Genomic DNA, 17,464 nt, shown 5'->3' on the forward strand with positions numbered 1-17,464 from the left:
TTTTTCCATCTCCCTTCCCCATCATCCCTCTTCCCCACCATCCCCCTTCCCCATCCTCTCCCTTCCCCATCATCTCCCTTCCCCATCTCTCTTCCCCATCATCTCCCTTCCCCATCATCCCCCTTCCCCATCCCCCTTCCCCATCCCCCTTCCCCATCATCCCCCTTCCCCACCATCCCCCTTCCCCATCCCCCTTCCCCATCATCCCCCTTCCCCATCATCCCCCTTCTTCATCATCCCCCTTCCTCATCATCCCCCTTCCTCATCATCCCCCTTCCCCATCATCTCCCTTCCCCATCATCCCCCTTCCCCATCCCCCTTCCCCATCATGTCCCCCTTCCCCATCATCTTCCTTCCCCATCATCCCCCTTCCCCATCATCCCCCTTCCCCATCATCTCCTTCCCCATCATCCCCCTTCCCCATCATCCCCCTTCCCCATCATGTCCCCCTTCCCCATCATCTTCCTTCCCCATCATCCCTCTTCCCCACCATCCCCTTTCCCCATCATGTCCCCTTTCCCCATCATGTCCCCCTTCCCCGTCATCTTCCTTCCCCATCATCCCTCTTCCCCACCATCCCTTTTCCCCATATCATGTCCCCTTCCCCATCATCCCCCTTCCCCATCATCTCCCTTCCCCATCATGTCCCCCTTCCCCATCATCCTCTTTCCCCAACATCCTCCTTCTTCATCATCCCCCCTCCCCATCATCCCCCTTCCCCATCATCTCCCTTCCCCATCATCCCCCTTCCCCATCCTGTCCCCCTTCCCTATCATCCCCTTCCCCATCATCCCCCTTCTTCATCATCCCCCTTCCCCATCATGTACCCTTCCCCATCATGTCCCCTTCCCCATCATCCCCTTCCCCATCATCCCCCTTCCCCATCATCTCCCTTCCGCATCATCCCTCTTCCCTATCATCCCCCTTCCCCATCATCCCCTTCCCCATCATCCCCCTTCCCCATCATCTCCCTACCCTATCATCCCCTTCTCCATCATTCCCTTCCCCATCATGTCCCCTTCTCCATCATCCCCCTTTCCCATCATCCCCCTTCTCCATCATCTCCTTTTCCCATCATCCCCCTTCCCCATCATGCCCCCCTTCCCCATCATTCTGTTCCCCATTATGTCCTCTTTCTCATCTTCCCTCCTCTATTTCCCCTGTAGGAAGCACCCCCCCCCCCGCCCACTGCAGTTACCACTCCTCAGGGCTCTGTTCCGTGCTCTCTGACTCCCTCACCCTGTGCCCTGTTCATGGGATCCATCACATCCCATGACTTGGCTGCCACCTCTTAATGGTGGCTCCCAGCTTGTGTCTCAATCCAGGGCTCTATCATGGACTCCAGATGCCTATATACCACTGACTGTGGTTATTCCATGGACTCTGCAGATTCACCTCTGACCCAAGTGCCTTTCCCACCTACCAGCCCACCTGTCAAGTTCACTCCTCCTCCAGGGCCCCCTTTCTATCACCCCACACACACTCTGCCCACTCACCCCCGCCTGAAGATTGGTGCAGAGAGGCACCAGTCAATTCCCAACCACCTTGTTAGTACCTGATAGATGTCTGCAGCATCTCACAGGAGCACTTTGTGGGGGAGAAACTTGGAAATGCTGATGTAAAGAATCTGAACCCATCAAGTCCAAACTTTCAATTTATAGTAAAGGACATCAGCTCAGCATGAGGCAGTGACTTGACCAAGTTCACCTCTTGGTGGACGCACTTTTCTTTTCTTTTTTTTTTTTTTTAAGATTTTATTTATTTATTTGACAGAGAGAGACACAGCGAGAGAGGGAACACAAGCAGGGGGAGTGGGAGAGAGAGAAGCATGCTTCCCGCGGAGCAGGGACCCCGATGCAGGGCTCGATCCTAGGACCCTGGGATCATGACCTGAGCCGAAGGCAGACGCTTAACGACTGAGCCACCCAGGCGCCCCCGCACTTTTCTTTATACAGCTATTATATGCCAGATGCTGTGGGTGATTGTATCAACTGGCTTAAACAACAGACATTTATTGCTCACAGATCTGGGGGCTAGAAGTCCAAATCAGGGTGCCTGCTAACTTGTTTCCTCATGAGAGCCTGCTTCTTGGCTTACAGATGGCTGCTTTCTCACTGCGTCTTCACATGCATGTCTTCACCAGAGGGAGCTCTGGTGTCTCTTCTTACAAAGGCATGAATCCCATCATGAGACCCACAGTCATGACCTCATCTAAATCTAATTATCCCACAGTCCCTCCAAATACCGCCAAATGCCACTTCACTGGGAGTTAGGGCTTCAACACAGAAATTTGGGGGAGGGCACAGTCAGTCCATAGCAGTGATGTGGTGGATACTGAGGTGAGCAAAGGAGACAAGGGCCCTCAACTAAGGAGCTGACATCCTGGGGACTTCCTACAGAGAGAAGGCAGTTTGGCCAAGATTCCAAGTCTGATTCAAAGTTCTGTTTCTTCTCATGACACCACATTGTCATCCCACATAACCCTTAGGTCATTATCTTGTTTGACTCTGGGAGGGGAGCAGGGAAAATCTTATCATTCCCCTTATGTAGATGAGAATATTTTAGCCCCTTTCCTAGAGCCAAAACAGGGTGGAATGCACCCGTTCATCACCTCAGCCACACATCTATCCATTCATCCACCCATCCATCCATCCTTCCATCTACCCATCCATTCATCCATCCATCCATCCACATATTCATCCATCCATCTATCCATCCATCCATCCATCTATCCATCCATCCATATATTCATCCATCTACCCATATATTCATCCATCCATCTACCTATCCATCCATCCATCCATCCATCCATCCATCCATATATTCATCCATCTACCCATATATTCATCCATCCATCTACCTATCCATTCATCCATCCATCCATTCATCCATCCATCTATTCATCCATCCATCATCCATCTATCATCCATTCATCCATCCATCTATTCATCCATCCACCCATCACCCATCCATCCATCATCCATCTATCATTCATCCATTCATCATCCATCCATCCATCTACCATCCATCCATCCATCCACGCATCCATCATCCATTCATCATCCATCCATTATCCATCCATCCTTCCATCCATCCATTCATCCATCCATCCATCCATCACCCATCCATCCATCCATCCATCCATCCATAATCCATCCATCCATCAGCCATCTATCCAACCATCCATCCATCATCCATCCATCCATCCACCCACCCATCTATTCATCCCTCTGTCCATCCATCTATGGATATATTCCACCAAGATTCCAACAACCACCAAGGTCAAGACCCTCTCCATCCTTCACCAAGTTAATGTTCTCCCTCAGAATCTTCTTTTGTTGTTCTGCCAAACCTCTCAGAGGCCTAATGGAAGCTGGGTATTTGGGCCTTCCACACACCATCAGGCTGCTGATGGCCATGATGGCCATGCTTAGGCCCTGCACAACCATTCTGGAAACCCCATCCATCCAACAGCACCTTTGTCTACAACCCACAGCAGATTTTCCAGCATTTGGGCGATTCCTAGGACCCCTTCTTACTCCCAGGACTGATTGGGTGGGCATTCCCACCACAGGGAAGGGGAGGAGGGCATGCCTTTCCTTCCCGCCCATTGCTTCATCTGCCGGGGCCTGAAAGTTGATCTTCCATAAAAGAGGACCCAGGTGAACTCAAAATGGGAAACAGACTCTGGGCAGCTAGGGAGCAGCTGGCCCAGACAGCCCAGGATCAAAGCAGGCTAGGCTGTCCATGAGCCCCAGCACGGTGTCTGGTTATCAAATTTGCACTTGGCAGTGTCTCTCTGCTCACTCTCCTGGAGGAAGGGAAGACCCAGCCAAGCCCAGATGATGCACCCGGAATGGAGAGTCCAGAATGAAGCCCTCAACTGACATTCCACTGCTTCTTACACGGCATTGCTGCAAGGGCCTTGTTGTTTAAGTGCCAGCAGTATGCCCAGCACTTTATATTCAGCAAGTGTAGTCTGCACTACAACTTGGGTGAGCAGGTGCTAGTGAGCATCCACACTTCACCCATCAGAAGACCAAGTTGGTGGCCCAAGTTCCCTGGGCCAGTACATGGCAAAGCTGGGATGTGGGCCTCCAGGGCCTGTGGTGTTCTGAGATCTGATGCTCCTTCTGTTTTTTTTTTTTTTTTAAAGATTTTATTTATTTGACACAGAGAGACACAGCGAGAGAAGGAACACAAGCAGGGGGAGTGGGAGAGGGAGAAGCTGGCTTCCTGCTGAGCTGGGAGCCCGATGTGGGGCTCGATCCCAGGACTCTAGGATCATGACCTGAGCCGAAGGCAGACGCTTAACGACTGAGCCACCCAGGTGCCCCCTGATGCTCCTTCTTGATGTGGCTCCATGTCCTCCCAAGTCAGGAACTGAGAGTCTTGGTACCCTTGGGGGACAGGGCCTCTGATGGGAATAGAACACAAAGAGATGGTGTGCTGGGAAGGTGAAAAGGGAGTAGAGAAGGAGAAAGCAGGACATCAGGTGCATACACCCTCCATAGATCTTTGTATCAGCTAGCTTTTGCTGTATAACAAACCACTCTAAACTCAGTGGTAAATGACAATAACCATTTATTGCTCATGTGTCTGTGGTCAACTGGGGGCAATTGGGGACCCCTGCAGGTCCTGGCCAGCCTTAGCTGAGACAGCTGGGAGGTCCCCCTCTGCTCTACATGTCTGTCATCCTCCAGCAGACCAGCCAGGCCATGTTCTCACGGTGAAGGTGAGGGAGCCCCAGGGAAGCAGAAACACATAGGGCTTCCGAAGGCTGAGACTCGGAACTGGCATGGTGTCACTTCTACCTCATTCTGTTGGTGACAGAAAGTCACAGGACCAACGGGAACCACAGTGGAGAGCACTACTGAGTCACATGGCAAAGGCCAGGTAGGGGGAGGACACATCCACACCCCATCAGGGGTCCAGGGGGTCCATGGTCTGCAAGCTACTGGTGTTGCCTCTGTCTCCTGCCGTTGATAGATGCCAGGCCCCAGCATGGCACCCCAGCCAGAGACGCTCCAGTCCCCTCCTCCAGTCCCCATCTTGTCTGTTCACAGGAATGCCTGCTGTGCCCACCCCCATGATGTCCAAGCTGGGTCAGCCACTGACCTCCAGCAGTGAGCCCTGGCCTTGGTCACTTGACCAAGTGCGACTTGGTCATTTTCCCTGAGGGGCCTCCAGGGTCTGCACAGCACACGGCTTGCCACCGTCCATTTATGGCCTCCCCCCCCGCTGGGGCTGGGGCTGAGCTAGCGCCCGCTGACCGGCTTAGTGATAGCTGCAGCAGCAAGAGTAATGGTGTTGCCTTGGGCTTCACCTCTGCCAGGCTCGGCCTCGTCCATTATCGGCCGAGGGTGCTTGTCATCACACTGCAGGCGCAAATCAGAATCAAATGTGTTGCCTGAGACAGCGAGAACGCTCCATTTCACATTTGCAAAAAATCTGGGAGGGGGCAAAGCTCTTTTCTGTCAACTTGAAAGGGAAGGAGAGGCAGCAAGGAAAGGAAGAAGCTGTGATAATTCTTGAAAACTTTGTTTTTCATTTTCCCCTCCTGGCTCCTTGGGCTCCACAAGAGAACAGGCCGAATCCCACAAGAAAGGGGGCTCAGTCAGTGCCTAAGCAAAGCCACGTGTCTTTGTAGCTCTTTAGATGTCTTGAAATGTTTTTCAAATTTCTGGGCCCCCAAACTCTCAAATCTGTTTGCTGGAGAGCACCTCCCCACAGAGGCTGGAGGGGCTCATCCGTAGAAGCTGGGCAGCCCCAGCCACATGCCTTCCACAGAGCCCCTACTTTCCCAGCTAGTTTGGGGCCACGGAGGCAGACACCATCCACCAGTGGCCCTGGGTAGCTTCGCTCCTGGAACTTAGGTCAGCCCTTCCCAAGGAAGAGGCGAGGCAGCCCGGGACACTGTGGCCAGGCATCCCATACCCCGCAGGGCCTCTCTGGGGGGCAGGCACCCCTGCGCAGCCATTACTCACCCTACTGCTCCTTCTTGCTCCCCTCCCCCTGACACCCCCAGGGACAGGAGGCTTCCTGCTCAAGGGATCCTTCCATCCTGCCTAGGCAGACTTATCAGTTTATTTATGAGTCAGGCATCACAGAGTGAGGCACCCATCCCTCCATCCCCAGGGAGCCTGAGCTCTTCTGGACTCACACTGTGACTGTGACACGAGTTTCCTTTTGCTAGTCCTTACCCTCCTTCTCCCCCCAAAGCTGGTCTGTAAGGTCGCATCCACTGGACTTCTGTGACCTGTGCCTTCCACTTGGACTTGGCCAATAGGGAGCCCTAGTGGGGATCGGAGGGAGGGAGAAGAGCTAGGTCAGGGTCCTCAGTGCTCTGAGTATCCTGTAACTGAAGGTCACACCGTCTCCTGCCCATTCCTCCCTCTCCCCTCCTCCTCCCCGCCCTCTCGCCCATGCTGTAATGACTGTCCTCCCCTGTCCCATCAAGACAGAGGTGAAAACAGCTCAGCTGCTGCTAACCCTGACCCTAGCCTTCCCCATGGTCCTCTACACCCACCCCTGTGTCACTTGGCCCTCTCTAGCTATCCTGGTTTAAGTGTGTCATTGGACTGTGTTGTCCCTTGATGATACACATGTCCCTAATAATACTGTATCTTGGAGAACAGGGAGTCTTGATATGGCCAGCACCACTGTCCCAGTAGAGACCAAGCAGAGTGGTCAGACCCTGACTCATTGAACCTCAGGGAGGGTGGGCTGTGAACCCAAACTAGCCAGGCCCTCTGTACCCATCATTTTTGTTAATCTCCACAACAGCCAACTGATGGGCCCCAGTGTTTATTCTGTGAACAAATAAAGAAACACACAGAGAGAGCAGTTTCCGAACTGTGCAGGTTACTGCCCAGCAGGCTGACCAAGGTGAAGAGTACACACTGAGCAGGTGAGGGAGCTGTGGTGGGGAGCTAGGCCGCTCAGGAGCAGAAAAGTAAGGACAAGGGTGAGAATCCTAGCTCTGCCCCACCTGCTGTGTGACCTTGGGCAGGTGTCTGAACGTCTCTGTGCTTCATCCTCTTTACCTGCACAGCAGAACAGAGAAGTCCTGTGCATCCTTCTTTCTTTGCCAGGATGTTGTGTAGGTCAAATGAAATGATTTGTAGATGCTCAAACCCTGCATGGGAACGTCACTGATGCCACTACTCGTGATTGCAGTAACCAATCTGGGATCCTAGCTCCTCATCATCCCCAAGTGCCATCACAAGCTCACAGAAGATACATAGGACGTTTCTCAATCTGTCCCCTGTCAACAGCCCCAACCGCAGCATCCCCCTGCCCACTGTGCTTCCTGTGCATTGCATTCATCACAGACCATAGAACTAAGCAGGAGAGCTACAACTACACAACTTCTAGAGGAAAATTAAAGAAAAAAACACAGGGGCGCCTGGGTGGCTCAGTCGTTAAGCGTCTGCCTTCAGCTCAGGTCATGGTCCCAGGGTCCTGGGATCGAGCCCCACATCGGGCTCCCTGCTCGGTGGGAAGCCTGCTTCTCCCTCTCCCACTCCCCCTGCTTGTGTTCCCTCTCTCGCTCTCTCTCTCTCTGTCAAATAAATAAATAAAATCTTTAAAAAAAAAAAAAAAGAAAAAAACACAAACTCATATAGGCAAGTTCTCAGTAGGGCTCAAAAGCACAACGTATAAAAGAAAAAAAACAATCCACTGGACTCTATCAAATTTTGCTTTGCAAAAGAAGCTTTTAAAGAAAATAAAAAACACAAGCCACAGATTGGGGGGAAAAAAAAGATTTGAAAAATATCTATCTGGTAAAGAACTTGTATCCAGAATATATATTAAGAAAAAAAACCTCTGAGTAATCAATAAGACAACCAAACTCAAAAATGGGCAAGAGATTTGAACAGGCACTACACTAGAGATGTGTTAGTGGCCAGCAAGCACATGAAAAGCAGTGCAACATTGTTAAACCTTGGGAGAGTGCCCATTAAAACACAACTAAGATGCCTGCACACTCCCACAAGGACGGCTAAAATAAAAAAGTTTGACAATACCAAGTGTTGGCAGGGATGTGGCACAACTGGGCCTCTAACACCCTGCAGGTGGCATGGCCTCTTCTGAACCAGCTGGGCAGTTTCTTGTAAAGTTAAACAGATATTTACCCTGTGGTCCAACATTTCCACTCCTGTTTATTTACACATGAGAAATGAAATCATGTGTCCACACAAAGACCTATCCGTGAATGTTCATAGCAGGGTCCACTGGTGGCCAGTTGGTTTTTTTTTTTTTAAATCATTATGTACTCATGAATCTCAACTTTTGATGCATGACAAGTTGCTACAGTTCATATTTGTTTTATCTTTAGAGAGGCTCAGATTGTCCGTGTTTGGTCGGTCGAGGCCTCATCTCGCTGGCTTCTGAGTCTTTTTCAATGTCTTTTTTTTAATGTTTTTATTACAAAACATACGATTTACCATTTTAACCACTTTTAAGCATGCAATTTAGTGGCATTCAGTGCATTCACACTGTTGTGCAGCCGTCCCCACCATCGGCCTCCAGAACTTTCTATCACCTTTTCCAAACAGAAACTCCATCCCCATTAAACATTGACTCTTCACTCCCCAACCCCCAGCCCTGGTCCCTGGCACCCTGCTTCCTGTTCATGAATCTGACCGCTCTGGGAAACACTTATACAGAAGCGGAATCACACGGTATCTGTCCTTTTGTGACTGGCTTATTTCATGAGCATAATGTCCTCGGGGTTCATCCGTGGGTAGCAGGTGTCAGGATGTCCTTCCTGTTTAAGATTGAATATTATTCTTTTGTGTGGATAGTCTACATTTTGCTTATCCATCCATCCACCAATGGACACTTGGGTTGTTGGCACTCTTCGGTTATAGTGAATAACGCTGCTATGAACATGGGGGTGCAAATATCTATTTGAGACCCTGCTTTCAATTCTTTTCTCTTGTACCCAGAGATGGAATTGCTTACACACAATTGCACTTACATGAGGTACTTAGAATAGTCAAAATCACAGAGAAAGAAGAAAGCAGAATGGAGACCACCAGAGGCTGAGGCTGGGGGCACAATGGGGGTGTGGCTGTCCCATGGGGGCAGAGTTTCAGTTTTACAAGATGAGGAGTTCCGAGGTGGGTGGTGGTGGTGACTACAGGACACCATGAATGTGCTGCATACCAGTGAGCTGTACACATAAAAATGGTGAAGACAGTAAATTTTATGTTATGTGCATTTGACCACAATAAAAAGCAAATAAAGCGTCTGAAAATAAAAAGAAAAGGAATGGAATTGCTGGACCATGTGGTAATTCTGCATTTAATTATTTCCGCGGCGGCTGAACCAGTTCGTGTCCCCAGAAGCGCACAGGGCTGCCGTTTCCCTGCGTCCCCGACAATGCTTGGTATTTTCTGGGTTTGCGTGATAACCATCTTAGTGGGTGTGAAGAGGCTCCCAAGTCTTTCTGATGTGACCTTCACCGTCTTGACACCTTCCTCGCCAGCGGGTTTGACAAGACCATCCAGGCTGCACTTTTCCTGCTCCAGACCTGGAATCAGCCACTTTCTTGAGGAGCCTCAGTTTCTTTCAATGGGAAATGATACTTCAAGACCTTGTTTGGCACTGGGGTAAAGAGGCGCTCTCTGCTACCTGTGTGGCAGTTGCTTTTATGCCTTTTCAGTGGGCAGAGGTCGGAATTTTTCCCTTTAAGATAAAGAAGCTCATGGGATTATTCTGACAATTTGACTTCAAAACCACAACTGGAGGGTTTTTACCTAATCCTTCCCATCTTCCATCTATGTCTCCTTCTCCCCATGCTAGGAATTCTGACTCTCGCCAACACAAGGAATAAATTTGATGTAGAAAATCACACAATAGTCTTAACTATAATTGACCCTATCAACAACAGGATTACTAAAAATAGCTTGAAATGGTTTTGCAATGTTTTTGTGCTCAAGATATGCCACAGATGGAATATTTGTGGCCCCCCGCCCCCCACCAAACTTGTATGTTGAAATCCTCACCCTCAATGTGACAACATTTGGAAATGGGGTCTCTGGGAGGTGCTTAGGTCAGGAGGGTGCCCCCCCATGAATGGGATTAGTGCCTTTATACCAGAGGCCCCAGAGAGCCCCTCACCCCTTCCTCCACATGAACACACAGCAGGAAGATGCCGCTGGTTCATGGTCTGAAGCAGCAAGGGAGTGCTCGCCAGACACCAAATCTGCCAGAGACTCGATCCTGAATATCCGGGCTCCAGAATCGTGAGAGATAAAGGTCTGTAGTTCTTAAGCCTCCCCAGTCTGTGACACTGTGTCTCAGCAGCCCACAGGGACTGGGATCAGGTATGTCCCACTAGGTGTGTACAGTTAATTATTGTGTTTTAAAGTCGCCTGGAACAGTTTCTGTCCAGTGGTTCTGCTGCCAACCAGATACATGTTTAGGTCCATTTGTTTCATGTTATTTTCGATTGGGAGATTTCCTTTGAAATATCATTGTGATGAGTATATAAAGCTAATTAATGTGTAGTAGGCACTTCCAATCCCTGCCCCTAACCCCACATCTTCCTGGCCCCGTCGGTGAGTGTCTTGATTGACCTGCATGCGTTATGTAACCACAGGCAGAGAGGCGTATCTGAATGAGTTTACACCAAGCACGTGTCTGCGAATGTCTGTGTGTTGTTAGGTAAATGGTGGCAAACCATACACACTTTTCCCACCTTGCTTTTTCTCTTACCAACATATGCCCAAGATCATCCGTATCTGGGGTCTCAGTTCTCTCTCACTTGAAACACTATATCCATGTAACTACAAGTTCTCTGTCAGTACTCACTCACTGTGTGGTCTGTAGTACTGGCTCTGTCTTCTTTCCGGCATTTTTCAGTGTTTCTGAGGTTCTTGGAGCTGTTGAGCTGTGGTCCAGTGGCTTCCATCCCAGATGGCATGATATAATTCATCCAGTCCCCTTGGTTTTGGCTCCCTGTGAAGACCCACTTTGAGCTACCCTGAACCTCTCCTTTCCCCTCAGTGCGGGGGGGAGGTAATCTTCCCCAGAGCCTGATTTGAAATAATATCTTTTTATTCCCAACTAATAGCCTCAAAGCAGCCACAGACTCATCTGCCTTCCATCGCCCCATGTGCTCTGCCCTCTGGTTTATAATCATCGCTCCATGTTAACACTGAACAAACACTGAATGCTCATCACCACCCATAAACTGATAGCTCTCTAGTGACTTCAATGGTCTGAAATGCTCCACTTTTCCTCAGAAATATTGTCCATGGGAGCAATATTCCCCGAGTTCCTGCTGGTCTGTAATAACATGCACCTGAAGGCAGCCGACAGCAAACAAAATCCTTGGGTCACATACTCTCGCCCTGAAAACCTTAAGCATGTAACTTTATTGTCTTCTGGAAAAAGTGTTGCTGCTGCAAAGCCCAAATGACAATATGATATTTTTCTTCTTATAAGGGCCTTGCATTTTTGCCTGGGTGACCCAAAGACCTCTGGTCTCAAGTATCTCTAGACAAATACATCTCAGCACTGGTTATTCTGCTTAAACTTTCCTGGGAACGAGGCATATCCTCTCGACAGAGTTTCAAGTCATTCTTAAAAATTTCTTGAAATTAACTGAAATAATTGAATGTAAATAATTGAAATAATTAATTGAATTAATTGAAATTAATTTCAAGAGAACATTTCCTGACTAACCGTTTTAGTACTTGTTCTATTCCTTTGCGATGGTTTTGTTCTTCAGGGACTCCCATTAATGTGTTTTTGGTCTCATTTGCATATATTCTGTAACTGGTACTTTCTCTAAAATCCTCTCTTTCCCTTTCTATATAGCTGATTTCTAAAATTTTTCTCTTCTATTTTTTAAAGACAGTGTTTGTGGTTTTCATCTGTTCTTGGGTGCCTTCTGGTATAGTTTGATTTATTCCTAATTATCTCTGGGTTTCATTCCGCCCCCCCACTGCCGAGTATTCCTAACTTTGCTTTATATTATGTCTCACGTCTTCCACCATAATCCTAGTTCATTTCAGTGGTTTGGAAGAATTAGGTCTTCATGTTATTGCTGGATTTTTGCTTTCATCATATGTCACATTATTCCAGTGTCTACTTTTCCTTTTATAATAACTTTGTTTAGCGTTTTATTATGATCCTTTCTATGCTCATTTTTATGTGGAATTAGTATATCTGAACCTTAGAGAGTTGGGCTAGTCAACATAAGTTTTCTGGTTGCACTGTAATGCACCCTTATTTGCTGTTTTCATGAGTTGATCAACAGGTGTCTGGCACATTCTGAGGTGTCCTGGCTTGGTCTTCCTCTCCTGCCGCTGTCCCTGCCCTGATGAGGGGGCTCCTTTCCTGCAGTGTCTCCCCAGGGGGAAGCTCTGGCCTGGGAGGAGTGTCCACTGTGTTTGGATGTTGAGGGTCCTGTCTCCCCAGCCCCTCAGAACTTTCTGAGGGTGGTGCATCAGAATGAGCAAACCCCACCCAGTTTCAGCGGCTGCTCTCAAATGTTTCCACGACCCTTGGTGAACACCTGTTGATGGCTTATCCTGTTCCCTCTGGTGCCTCTGGCATGGAGGCTCACATGATGAGGGTCTTATGATTTGTACCCACCCACTCACATGCTGGAGCTCCTGGGGATGGCATCCTATGTCCCATTTTGTTGTAGATGTTGTCCTTGGGTTTTGGTGTTGCCATCATGGTTTAGGGAGAGTTTCAGGAGATTCGAAAACTAGACTGCCACTTTCTTAGTTTCAGAATATTTCTCTCAATGTGCTTTTTAATTAAAAAATAAACTACCATTTGTTGAGCTCCTATTATGTACAAGATACTTGACAGAGATTACTATGTTCAATCTTCAGAATCACCTTTCACATCTGCTATTATTATTACTTCAATGTTTTGAAGGAGTTGAGGCTCAGAGAGGTTCAGTTTCTTGCCCAAGATCACACAGCAAGTAAGGGGAAGAGCCAAGACTTCGACATGATTCTGTATGGCTAAGTAAGTGGGTTTACCTGCCAGTGAATGCACTTGGTCCAATATAGGTGTAGTTTAGAAAAGTGGCTCTCAGTTTCCCTGTAGGATTTTATGAGAATGAAGTAAAGCAGAAAAGCATTTCTCGAAATAGTCTCAGAACTCAGAAAGGTCTCACCACATACACTGAAGCATTTTATGCCCAGTATGCATGGCATCTCAGAGAGGCCCCCTGTCCCCAGAACCCTGCTTTCCTGAGTCCAAGAGAATCCATGGGTTGGGTGCTCTGGGGTTATTCAATACCACAATTTTACTCATTTATTTATTTTTAAAAGATTTTATTTTTAAGTAATCTCTACACCCAACGTGGGACTCAAACTCACAACCCTGAGATCAAGAGTCACACGTCCCACTGACTGAGTCAGCCAGGCACCCCTACAATTTTATTTTTTACCTATATTTTTTCTGCGCTGTCAGATATCTAGAGAAAAACTTTCTTTGAGCTTAAAAAAAGAGAAATTTTTACTGTAGAAATATTTATTTTATTTTAAAAAAGATTTACTTCTTTGAGAGAGAGCAAGAGGGCAGGGAGGAAGTGCAGAGGAAGAAGGAGAGAGCCTTTTAAAATTTTTTTTATTTTTTTTTTATTATTTGTTAACTAAATTCAATTTAGTTAACATATAGTGTATTATTAGTTTAAGATGTAGACTTCAGTAATTCATCAGTTACATATAACACCCAGTGCTCATCACATCACATGCCCTCCTTAATGCCCGTCACCCAGTTACCCCATCCCCCACCCACCTTCCCTCCAGCAACCCTCAGTTTGTTCCCTGGAGTTAAGAGTCTCTTATGGTTTGTCTCTCTCTCTGTTTTCATTTTATCTTTTTCCCTCCTTTCCCCTATGCTCCTCTGTTTTGTTTCTTAAATTCCACCTATGAGTGAAATCATATGGTATTTGTCTTTCTCTGACTGACATATTTCGCTCAGCATAATACCCTCTAGTTCCATCCATGTCGTTGCAAATGGCAAGATTTCAAATTTTTGATGGCTGAGTAATATTCCTTTGTGTATACATACCACATCTTCTTTATCCATTCATCTGTCGATGGACATCTTGGTTCTCTCCATAGTTTGCCTATTGTGGACATTGCTGCTATAAACATTGGGGTGCAGGTGCCCCTTCAAATCACTACATTTGTATCTTTTGGGTAAATATGTAGTAGTGTAATTACTGGGTGGTAGGGTAGTTCTATTTTTAACTTTCTGAGGAAACTCCATACTGTTCTCCAGAGTGGCTGCACCAGCTTGCACTCCCACCAAGAGTGTAAGAGGGTTCCCCTTTCGAGGGAGAAAGAGTCTTAAGCAGACTCCGCACTGAGCACAGAGTCCGACATGGGGCTCGATCTCACAACCCCGAGATCATTACCTGAAACCAAGAGTTGGACACTTAGCCAACTGAGCCACCCAGGTGCCCCTGTAGTAATATTTATTATATCAAGCAAAATATTTTCTAACTATCAAGCCATTCCATAAATATTGGTTGAGCACCTACACTGTTGCAGGCTGCTTTCAGGCAGACTTGCCCCCAGAGGGGAAGACAGACCACGGCCAAGTGGGAGTTTCAAGTAGAGTAGCTCCTAGGAATGAAGTAAGGAGGTCCCGGTGAGGAGGTAGGAAGCTAGGGAAGGTCTCAACAAGGACAGGGCATTTGGGTTGAGAAGTAGCTGATGGCCTGGAGAGAAGTTTCCAGACCAAGGTTACAGGAGGGGCCAGCTCCCAGAAGTAAGAACAAATGAATGGTGGCTATAGTGTCGAGGGCAATGAGGAGCATGACAGGGGGTGCCACCAGAAGGAGGTGCTGCCAGAGCACAAGGGGCTTGTGTGTGAGCCAGGCAAGGACTTTGCATCTTGCTCTGGGAAGATAGGAACCATTGATTGTTTAACACCAGAGATATGGTCTGGCTTGTGTTGCAGGAGGGTTTCTTGGCCACTCTGTGGAGAAAGGGCTCCAGGGGAGCAAGGACAGAAGCCAGCAGGTGAGCCAGGAGGCTGCAGCAGTGGTCAAGGGGGCATCCCTAGCAGGGTGGGTGAGGGCAAGTGTTCTCAGATGCAATTCTTCCCCCTGTGGAGCCCCACAGCACCTCTGTGAGGGTTCACAGATGGGGGCCTGAGGTTTATGAAGGACACGACTGGACAAGAAGGACCAGATCCAAGGGCCTGAACAAGGGGGTGGAAGGACCATTATGCTAGAGTACATGTTCAGCATATTTTGTTGAAATTATTGGATGTGTAGGATTTTAGTTTTGACTCAAAGCTAATGCTAATCTGCAATGGGACTTTGTGCTTTCCCAAATCCTTCTGATACAAGATCCTATTTGATCTTCCTGCAATCCCCCAAAACAACCAAGGCAAGTTCTATTTATCCCTGCTCTACAGACAAGGAAACTGAGGCTCAGGAGTCCCTTTCTCTTGAAAACTTCACTCCAGGTCACACGTGGTGGAAATGGGCCTTGGGCCTGGGAGTGTACACTGAAATGAATAAAGCCAACCTTTGGTTCTTCCGTGGCCTCTGTGGGTGGAACCAGTGTGGCACGCAATAGGAGCTTGGCAATATTTTTGAGTGGAAGCCTGACCAGGCCAGAATACTGGCTATGTCACTTCCCCTGTAGCTACTTGGAGCTCTGGGCCCTGGGCCTTCTGTACTTGCTGGTCTCCCCCACACCACACACATCACCGGCTCCTGAAAGCAAGGACGAGGTTCATCTATTCCTTCATTGTCCACACTACGTAGTGCGTGCTGGTGAAGGAGCATGGGGCGAGTGAAGGGAGCGGTTAGAAGTGAGCTGGATGTGGCAGGAGGGCCGGGAAGGTCCGAAGGACAGGTTAGGACAGAAACGGGTCGGCCCTTGGGGAGGAGGAGTCGCCGGCTAAGGAGCGGCCCGCGCCCAGAGTCAGCACCAGGGACAGCTCCCAGCCCGTCTGCCTTGTCCATCAGTGTCCCTGACCCGCCTCCCACCACGTTGCCCCTCAAACTCAGATGGGGGACCCTTCCGGTTCTCCCTCCCTCCGCGGGGCCCCAGGACGTCTCAGACGGTGGCACGCCCTTTCCTCAGAGGGTGTGGATTCAGCAGGCAAGTTCTGACCCCTCAGGTTAATGGGGTGAGTGCAAGGAATGGGGGACGGTTAATACTCAGAGATAGGGAGAGCAGAGGGGGATGCTGAGGGCATTTTACTCCCGTGGTAGCAGCACCAGACGCAGCCCCTTGCAGGGTCTCCTTCAGCACGAGGAGAACGCTGGTCTGGGGGCAGGAGGCTTGATCTCAGACCAACCCTCCGAAGGCTGCATCACGTCTATGGAGTCAAACAAAGTGCCATTGGGGAAATCCAGGAGGATTTCCTGTACCTTCTCGAGCTGTGGCATGGTGGGCTTATCTTCTCTCTCCCTCTGATCAACCACCTGCACAGGTGGACCGAGGCCTGAAGCCAGGTGTGGACCAGAGGCCTTGGCCCTTGACTGAGAGGGTCGCCAGGGGAAATAAGCTTCCTGTCTTGGGGAGTGAGAAGGGGCCGCAGACAGGCCTGAGCAAGGAGGGGGCTGGGATCCAGGCTCTGCCTCTCGCCAGCTCGGGGACTTCAGGCCCAGCCCCACTTTGATTCAGTTACGGGAAGGGCATAATCACACCCACCTGGCCCCCACACGGGGAGGGCCTGGCAGAGAGACTAGCGCCCCGCCCTCTCCTGCCCTCCCGGCTGGCCACGATCAGTGCCTGAGTGCTGGTTCCGGGACACGAGGGGGTGGCTCTGGGGTGTGTTCCCTCCTCGTCCCCTGACTGTCACAATGCGCCCTCTTCCCAGAAAACCTTCTAAATTTAGGCGAGCATCTTTTGTTTCTGGTGAGAAAGGCTAATTCCTCCCCGTCGCCCCTGCGATCAATTGCTGACAGGTTGTTCCTGGAACAGGTTCTCTTAAGCAAGGTCGCTGTATCTTTCTTCTGAAAGTGTCATCCGCAAGAGGGACGGCAGGTCTCTGCCCCTCCCACGCAGGAAGCACTCCTTGACCTGAGGGTTCTGTGGGAGGGCCGTGGACCTGGCATTTAGGGGACCCCTGGTGGCCCATCTGTCCCCTGGGGTGTGGCCTGGACTACATCTGGTGTCCCTTCTTGCTCTGGTCTCCTGGATCCTAGGATTCTCCTCTTCCCTGAGGGGATGGGGGCCAATCCAGAAACATGTGTGATTTCAAGGACAGCTGTCATTCGGGGTATGAGGCCTGTGCCTGGTGATTTATGACAAATCCTGAGAGTAGATGCTGTCCCTGCCATTGCACAGATGAGGCTCAGGGGGTCAACAGTGTGCCCGGGTCAGAGCAGGGGTCAAACCCAGGCCTGTTTGACTCCAAAAGTCTGCTTTTTTTCCTGACCCCTCCCCTGCCCTCTTTATAAGCCCCTACCAGGCAATAGGCCCCATTATAGGGTCAGGGACACAGTGAA

The sequence above is a fragment of the Phoca vitulina genome, unplaced genomic scaffold (assembly GCF_004348235.1).
Source record: "Phoca vitulina isolate PV1807 unplaced genomic scaffold, GSC_HSeal_1.0 scaffold85, whole genome shotgun sequence".
Classification (NCBI taxonomy): Eukaryota; Metazoa; Chordata; class Mammalia; order Carnivora; family Phocidae; genus Phoca; species Phoca vitulina.